This window comes from Tiliqua scincoides, chromosome 3 (genome assembly GCF_035046505.1).
Source record: "Tiliqua scincoides isolate rTilSci1 chromosome 3, rTilSci1.hap2, whole genome shotgun sequence".
Lineage (NCBI taxonomy): Eukaryota > Metazoa > Chordata > Lepidosauria > Squamata > Scincidae > Tiliqua > Tiliqua scincoides.
Genome location: NC_089823.1, coordinates 103,716,426 through 103,725,433, shown reverse-complemented (window position 1 = coordinate 103,725,433; position 9,008 = coordinate 103,716,426). Strand labels below are relative to the sequence as shown.

The 9,008-nt window shown below is 41.8% G+C and overlaps 1 non-coding gene across 1 annotated transcript; it reads left to right on the top strand.

The window, feature by feature from the left end:
• The first annotated feature begins 2,255 nt into the window (after positions 1 to 2,255).
• On the top strand, positions 2,256 to 2,374 carry LOC136647027 (5S ribosomal RNA). Its single transcript, XR_010794231.1, has one exon. It is a non-coding gene; the product is annotated as a 5S ribosomal RNA (ribosomal RNA).
• Positions 2,375 to 9,008: the final 6,634 nt, after the last annotated feature.

The following is a 9,008-nucleotide window of genomic DNA, read 5'->3' as shown; positions in this document are numbered from 1 at the left end:
AAGTTCCACGCACACCAACGTTGTGAAAAATAATAATCCTATTAGGACTGGACCCTAACGCTGCAATCCTATACACACTTTACCCTTGAACTTAGTGGGGCTTACTTCTTAGTAGACATCCATAAGATTCTGCTGTAAAAAAAATTGCTTTCTCTTGACACTCAACTTGACAAATGTAAGGTCAAATGGGAGCTGCAAATGACAGATGCCGAATGGCATGGCTTGTGTAAAGTATCAGGTTTTGCATCAAAGCATATTGCCATAAGGGAGAATAGATACAAAATGTTCAGTTTACAACATTGACGCTACTATGAACTGTCTCGGATGGATTTAAATGTAGTACTCATAAATAGATCATTAGGTATAGCATTAAACAAATGGCAGTCATAATTTATTAGATGGAGAATACGTATTAAAATCCTCTTATGATCTGATACCATTTGGTAATGTTTTAAATGTATTTTTAATATATGATTACAGATGGAGCCTCATTATTTGCGAGGGTTCTGTTCCTAGAACCCACACGAATACCAAATTTCGCATGAAACCAAGTTATGCAAAATCTGGGGTCCACCAAGCTCCAAACACAATTGGAGCCTTGCTCTGGTCGCATCCAGAGCTGTTCTGAGGCCCGTGGAGACTGCGCGCAGCCTTGGAAAGGCCTCCGGAGGTCCTAGAGAGGCACTTCCAGTTTTGAGGTGAAAACTGGAAGTGCTCTTTTAGGACCTCCTGAGGCCATTTTGAGGCCTGCGGAGACTGCGCATAGACTCTACGGGCCTCAGAAGAGCCTCCGGAGTCGACCAGAGCAGACTTCCGGTTGCTTCTGGAGGGCTCAAACGGGGCCAAGTCAGGCTCCACACAGGTCCTGGAGACCCACGTTGAGCTAGATTTGCGAATAGAAATTCCACAAATAAAGAGGCTCCACCTGTATTATGTTTTACTTATTCTGATGTGCCTTTTCTTTTATGTGTTGTTCTTGTTTGTCAAGGTGGTATTGTGGTTCAGGAGTTGGAATTAGTCCTGGAAGATCCAGGTTCAAATCCCTGCTCAACCATGAAGCTTCCTGGGGAACCTTGGGCCAGTCACTTTCTCTCAACCTCCCCTACCTCACAGGGTTGTTGTGAGGACAAATGGAAGGGAGGAACTATGTATACTATCCTGAGCTCCTTGGAGGAAGGGAGTATAAAATGTGAAAAGTAAATTAATAATAAAGAGTATATATGGAGGAAAGAGGCAGATTGCTGAGCAAATGATATGACTTCAGGGGAGCAGATCTCACAAAATTAAAAGAAAATTGTCTTGTAATATGGTTGTTTTGGGGATTATTTTTCACCACCACTCCCACCAGTTTATGAATTATGAATCAGTTTTGTTTGCTGGGTTTTTCAGGATTGTCAAAATTTACTCTTGCTTCTTAACCAGACGTTGGAAGCATCTTATCATGACGGCCTGAGATGGTGCTTATATGGTTGTGGCTTGTTGGTAAACAGTACCTCTGCTCCTCTGATAGGAACCTATTGATACTGCACAGAGAAGGGTGATTGGGGTTATTATAACCAGTCTGTTATAGACAGGTTGGGGACATTGTAGTGTACCCTGAGGATGGCAAGACAATGAAATCATGTGTTTATCTGAGGGCACAATCCTAACCAACTTTCCAGCACTGAGATAAGGGCAATGCAGCTCTGAGGTAAAGAAACACACATACCCTTACCTTGAGGAGGCCTCTGTGATTGCCCTCCAACTACAGGATGCAGCACATGCCCCATTGGCACAGCTATGTCAGTGCTGCAAAATTGGTTAGGATTTGGGCCTGAAACACTGTAATCTTTGATAACCTTCTCCAGAGTGTCTTTTTGCCATGCATCAGCAGGATGTGGCTTTAAAAAATAAAGCTATTTAAAAATAGCTTTATTAATTCTGTTGGAATGTTTGTATTATTCATCTATTCTCTCAGCATGTCTGTTTGTAATAAGTATCAAGAATCAAATATTTTGTTTTATCAGGAGCAGCACGTTTCTGCTTTGGGATGTAAACTGGTTAATTCAATTTTCTGTCCTGCTTGTTCAGAAGTTTAAGTTCCATTCAGTCATGTGCAGGCAAATTTCCTGTCCATTCTCATGGTTAGCTTTAGGCTGAATACATGCAAGGAGGTTTTTCCAGCTGTATGTTTCAAAATGGCCTCCTTGGCAGGGCCAGGCAGAACCTGATAGGGTATAGATCTACTGTTAGGCCGTAGACATATAGATCTATATGTCTGTGGCCATACTACCCTGAATGCACCCGATCTTGTCTGATCTTGGAAGCGAAGCAGGGTCAGGCCTGGTTAGTACTTGGATGGGAGATTGCCTGGGAATACCAGGTGCTGTAGGCTTTTTTGAAAGCCAGGATTGTGTAGTGGTTTGGGAGGTGGACTGAGGCCTGGAAGGTCCAGGTTCGAATCCCCCCTCAGCCACGAAGCTTCCTGGGTGACCTTGGGCCAGTCACTTTCTCTCAGCCTCACCTGCCTCACAGGGTTGTTGTGAGGACAATAGGAGAGGAGCAGCTGCGTACACCGCCCTGAGCTCTTTGGAGGAAAGGTGGTATAAAAATGTGAAAAATAAATAGATGAAGCAAGAGCAAATCCACATGGAGCAACCTTAGCTGAAACAAAAATACATTCTTGGTTATGTCAGGAGCTGTTTGGCTGGAACTCAGAGTCTTATGTGCCCCATGCGATGAGCTGTAGTACTTACGAATTAGAGCTATCACAAAAGGACCGTAGTACTTTTGATCACGGTGCTCTGTTCAGTGTTGATTCGTTATGGTGCTCTTTGTCTCAGTGTGATTGGCAGCCATTCTAACTACGTTCTGGGACTATCAGCAACCACTTCCTAACTGTTAGATCAATGATGTCTCTGATAGTGCTGTTTCACCCAGTGCTCAACTTTCAGGTGTCCAAGGTATTGCTGTAAAAGGCTCTGGATTTGTCCAGCCTATCCAGAATAGCCATTGGAACACTATGAACAGGAAGAGCTGCAAAGGTACCAGGTATGTTTGGACTAGGTATTTACCTGAGCAACAAGGTCATTTTTTTTTGAGGTCGTATTATAGTTGATTTCCCCTCTATGATTCCTTGGCTCTGCTTCCTGACTCTCAGTCTTGACGCTTGACTTGGTTCCTGATTCCTGGTGGCTTTGTTCTTGACTCATCCCTCCTGACTCCCTCCCACTATCAATTTCTGAATCTTCCACAGTTGTTGCCCACAGCCCAGTCCAGACAGATTAAAACTGGTTCAGTTTGTCCCATTTCCAGAGAACATCATATGCTCTCCTCTGTCACTATGAGGACATTTATGTTGCTGAATTGACTGGGAAGGGGCACTGCCCCTCCCACTCTGTCTAAGTGATACAATGGCTAGCAATGTGCCAGCAGGCGGGAGAGGGCAACAAAGAACCATTTTGCAGGAGACTTGATAGCTTTTTTTTTTGTGCTTCACCCCCCATCCTGCTTGACTTCTTCCAACTGAATATACTTTTGCATATTCAGCTCTAGAAAACTACCATGGAGATTGACCAGGGGTGTGTGTGTCCAATTTCATTACAGGGAACTATGATTTCAATCCTACGCACATTCATTTGGAAGGAAGAAAATCCCCCAGAATGTGATGGGACTTACTTTTAAGTAAAAATGCACAGTCTTAGGCAGCATATTATATCGGTATTGACAGGAAGCCAAATATTTTTTATAATGGACATACATATCATAGGTAGGATATTGTGATTGTTTTGATTTTGTGTGATTGTTTTGTTACTCTCCTTTTCTCCTTAGCCTCTTTGACACTGCTTCAAATATTGATCCATGAAGGAGCTGGACAAATCATATGTGAATGGATAATACAACAGACATGTTAAAGATTAATGATTATTAAAGATTTGCATACCACATCTTATAATCAAGGATTTATTTCAATATACCGCAACCACAAGAAATCCAAAGATCCTAATTTATTTATTTACATGCAAAAAATGTACACGTTGGCTCAGGTCAGGAAGACTCTGATGGCAGGCTGTTTAAACATATTCAGATGCATATGGTTTATAGGTTATCATGATCCTGTGGTTATTAGAATTATTTATTATTTGTATTGCAGCAGCCCCTAGAGGCCTATCCTCTACTCTGTTTCTCACTGAACGCCAGTATAGCAAAGAGATGGTTCTTGGACAAAGCAGCTTAATGAGTTTAAGTGATGTTATTATTTTGCTTCCACGTTGTGGAAGAAGGTTTTCAAGTATTCATAAATCCTAGAGAGGCATCTGACTAAACACCTCTTCTTATAGCAGTAAAGTTCTAAACTAGTAAAGTTGCAGTCCCAGGCATACTTAACCCTATACTGAGCCCCCATGGTGCCCCTGCCTGCCCTGATGGCGGACACACTAGTACTGAGGGTACAGGGATTGGCCCAGCCAGGTGGACCTTCTGATGGGCATGAGAATTCAACCAATGTCCAACTGCTTATTCACCTACCTGCCTTCCCCCTTATCCATGGGAGTATGTGTAAGCGTGCAGAGACAACATTGGGAGGCGAAGTTCACGTGGCGTGAAGGCACATGTCACCCCTGACCCTAGACCTAAATCTGTCTGATAATTTTAGGCTGCAATCCTAACTGCACTTTCCTTAGAGTAAGCTTCATTGAACAAAAAGGACTTACTTCTGAGTAGACCTGGTTAGGACTGTGCCCTTAAGAACTCTAGAATTTTCTTTTCATCTGAACCCAGATCTTGGGTCCATGTTTGTTACCTTGGTTGACAATAAAGCAGCTGCTTATTGCCTGGTGGCAAGCTGGGAATGAGAACTTGGGGTTTTAGCAAAAGTGTTGGGTTTTGAGCTGAATTTGAAAGACCCAAAAGAGGGACTATAGTGACAGTATTCAGGAAGAGAATTCAAGGCACTGAAATTCTTTTTTTGTTTTGAACAACATCTGTCATTTAATTAAAAAAAAAATTTGCTACATGTTGTTCTGTATATATAACATTCAATCCTAACTAGGGCTTTGCAATGTGATGAAGGCATGTACAACAGTGTACATGCCTTTATGGTATTGCAAACAGTGTGACATCAGTGGTCATTTTGAGGACAAATAAGCCATCATGGAGGCAGGCAATGGGCAGGGACAGAACAGGGTGGGTATAGGGAAGAATGGGGGGATTCTAGGCAGGAGGGGGCTGGTGAGAGGTAGAGTGGGAGGGGATCGGGTTGGATCCTGTGGCAATTGCATGCACCAGGATCCTATCCCCCTTCCTTCCCCCATTCCCTCTTCTTTATTCTCCTTGGTTTTGAGCCAGCTAAATGCTGACACAGATCCAAGGAGATCAGTTGGGGCAGCAGAAGTTCCCTTACCTCAAGGAGGCCTTTGGGACTGCCCTCCCATAGGATGTGGCACGCACTCTGTTGGCACAGCTACATTGGGGGAGGGGGTTTCAACTGTAAGTCTTTTAAATAAAAAAGCATGAAGCCATCTGAGAGTAGTTCTTGGCTTAAAACTATGAGTGGCAATGCATTGCAATTAACCACTGCAGCAGCTAATCTGCAGCATCCTGCAATCACCTACCATTTTCTCCCAGTAACACAGAAAACTTGAATTATAAGGCACGTTGCGACATCCAGTAAGCAATGCTGAGGAAGAGGCTTGTGCCACCCCTCTAATACTTCATTCAAAATTTCCATCCTGCCAATGCTGCATTCAGAATTACTGCTAAATTCTGGGAGTGGGAGAGGGTGGAATTGGGGAGTGGATCAGGCCTGGGAAGGAAGGAGATAGGCAGATGCCTCCTCCACCATATTCTATCCTCCCTCCCAGAGCTGTCAGCCTTAAAGGGGGCTGCTCAGACTGCAGCCAGAGAGCTAAATAGCCCCATAGGGCAGGCTGGGGCGTTACTTGGAGTAAGGGGGAAAATAACCCCTTATCCCAGTGGTTCCCAAACTTTTTCGACTGGCTGCTCTCTTGACCTACTGAGCCATTGGTCACAGCTCCCCAATTCTACACATTATATACATTGTATAGGGTGGCAAGTCTTTGCAAGGATTCTGTGGCTCCCTTGGCTGGTTTGTGTGGCTCACTGGGGATCCATGGCTCACAGTTTGAGAACCACTGCCTTACCCTGAGGAGACCTCCAGCATGCTCCTGATGAGCGCTAGATACAGCAGAGGCCATGTGCCATGTTGCGCCAGTGCAGTTTAGGACTGGGCTGCCCATTTCATAGTATGCTGCGTGTCGTAGATTATTATGAGTCACTGCACTAGGAGGCCCTCTGAGAAGATCAGGGAGACATACAGAGATGAAAAGGAGGTGGTGCATATGTAGCTTTCTTATATGGAGTCACTTTTATATGGGACCCTTATATGGGTCATCTCACTGAGTACTGTCTTCACTGAGTAGCAGTACAATTTCAGACATGATTTTCCCTGAGCTACCTGGACATTCTTGGGATTAAAACTGTGCCATCGAGCTGGAGCCCATCCCATTCTTTGTCTTTCATATCTAATGGCAAACCTTTGCAGGTACAAGGCTAAAATTCATTTCAAAACTGTTTTCAGAAAATAAGCATGATGCAGCTCTCAGAAACCAAAACAGTACTAGCATAATCAAGGCACAATGGACATAAGAGTGATTGGAAAGGCCATACATAGCCACCTACATACATGGACACTGGAACTTTCAACTCCGCTCTCCTTTCTCACTGTAGCCTGTTGCACCCTTCAAGCTATTCTTGGGGGGAGGGGGGTTGGAGAACCTTTTGGAGTTGCTTCTAATGCATCAAGAGGAACTGAAGAAGGAAGGACTAAGTGGCAGCCCCTCTAAACAGGCAGAGAATGCTTCAAGCATTGGGACTCCTTCCACCCTGGCCAATATATGCACAACTGTACAGTATTTTACAAATGATGTTATTTACAAATTAGGTGAATATTTTTGCATAGCATCTGAGCAGAATAATGATTAGTAATTGTTGGGAGTTCATAAACTGCCATCAAGGTTGCATCAAAGTCTTCTTAAACTATTTGGTTAAAGGGTAAATACACCTTGTACATAATAATGAAAGTCTTATAGGTAGGGATGGAAAGTAACACTGCAGGCTGTCTCCAGAATATTAATAAAACTCAATATATTCTCTAAAAAGATATAATTTATATTTTGTGGAAACGGGAGCCTTTTCTAATAAAAATTTTCTGTCCTTCATTCACTTCATATAATTTTTCTATAAATCATCCTGTAAGAATTTTTCCCCCCTGCAATGCTCGTCTCTGGGAGCCCTTATTTAAATAAACCCTCTTAGCAAGATATTTCAGAATTAAAACTATACCATGAGCCTTGATCCAATATCCTCCTTTCTATAGAATTTCCCTGTGACTCAAAACAATATTTTATTGAATTATATTATGTTAAAATATCAGATTTGGGGGTGATGCTTCTAGTATGTAAAAACTATGTAAAGATGATCAACAAATTATTTGTAACCATTTTAATTTTATCAGTCCCCGAACCTGTGCTCATTTCTTTTCCACATCTGCATATATAGTGGAGAAAACCTAAGGGCATCATACTCCATTTCCCCACCAAGAAAGAATAAGAAGGAGGAAAAAATGCTTGTGGTTATACTTCATTTTCTTGGTATGCAGTAAACTAGGACATTTTGCTCTTCCTAGGCATTTAGAAACAATTTTATTCATTGTCTGATGTAAATGTGGTTTTTCTTTATATAAAAATAAGTGAGCTTTTTTGTAAGAAGTGGGAGAATGTAAGAAAAATCATATATTTCCAAATCTAATTCATATTCTCCTCTGTCAGGTTGGAGATAGATGATAGTTTTAATTTGGTTTTGGAAGGAGCTGAAGGTGGGATATGAGAGCCAGAGTTGCTTATAGTATATATACTCATTGCCTTTGGAAGCGCCATAGCTCAGTGGCAGATTCACGTGCATACAAGAACGTCTCTGGCTCAACATGTACAACAAATGGATCTGAAAGAGCATGACTGGAAAAGACTTTCACTTGAGACCCTGAAGAGCTACGCTCAGTCAGCAATGATTGACCAGTGGCCTGATTCGGAGTAAGGGAATCTTATATGTATATGTGCTCTCTGATTAAACCATAAACAGAGACAATAAGAGCATATGCACTATGGGCAGTCATGTCTTTTCCCTGCCATTCTCAGATCTGAGATGGGAGGCGCTTTATTTATATACATTAATTTATTAAGGGCCATTTTGCTTTCTAAATCAGCTTTACTTTTGTGATTTGAATCACGAACAAGGAAGTTGTACATCTATATGAACAGGAATGAATAAGGCATGAAAAGACAGTTTTCCAAGATTTAACTAGCCTCTGCGTAAATCAGACATAAATTTCTGCAGTCTGTGGGGGCTTAATACTTTGGGGCTCAGTTGTTTTGGCTTTTTGAGCTGTTATTGTTCAGTTGGTTTTTAGGGTTTTAAAAACAGATTTATTGTATTTTTTTTCTTGTTAATTTTATTGATTTATTGTCTGTTTTTGACATAATGTGAATTGCCTGGATGACCTCTGTAGGAGTAGAGAGGAAGAAAAAATCCATAGATAGATAGATTTCACTAGAACAAAAACAAAAATGCCTCCCCCCCCAAAAAAACCCCTATGATTTTTCACTAATTAGTTATATTTCCTAATAATAGTGGTGTTGGTTTGTATAAGGATTGGTCTCGAAATGTATCCTGATCCTTTCACTATCTTTGGGACTCAACGGAAGTCTTTCATTTGTTTATTTGGACAGATGTATGAAATTCTCCTATAGCACAAGCCTATACATGTTTACTCAGAAGTAATTCCCACTGTGATCAACAGGGCTTAATCCTAGATAAGAAAGTATAGGATTGCAGCCGTAGAACTTTAATATGGTTGTATTTAGATGGGTCACTGGCTGTTTTGCATTGCTTTAATACAGTGGTTCCTCAATTTTTTTGACTGGCAGCTTCCTTGGCTTTCTGGGCCATTGATT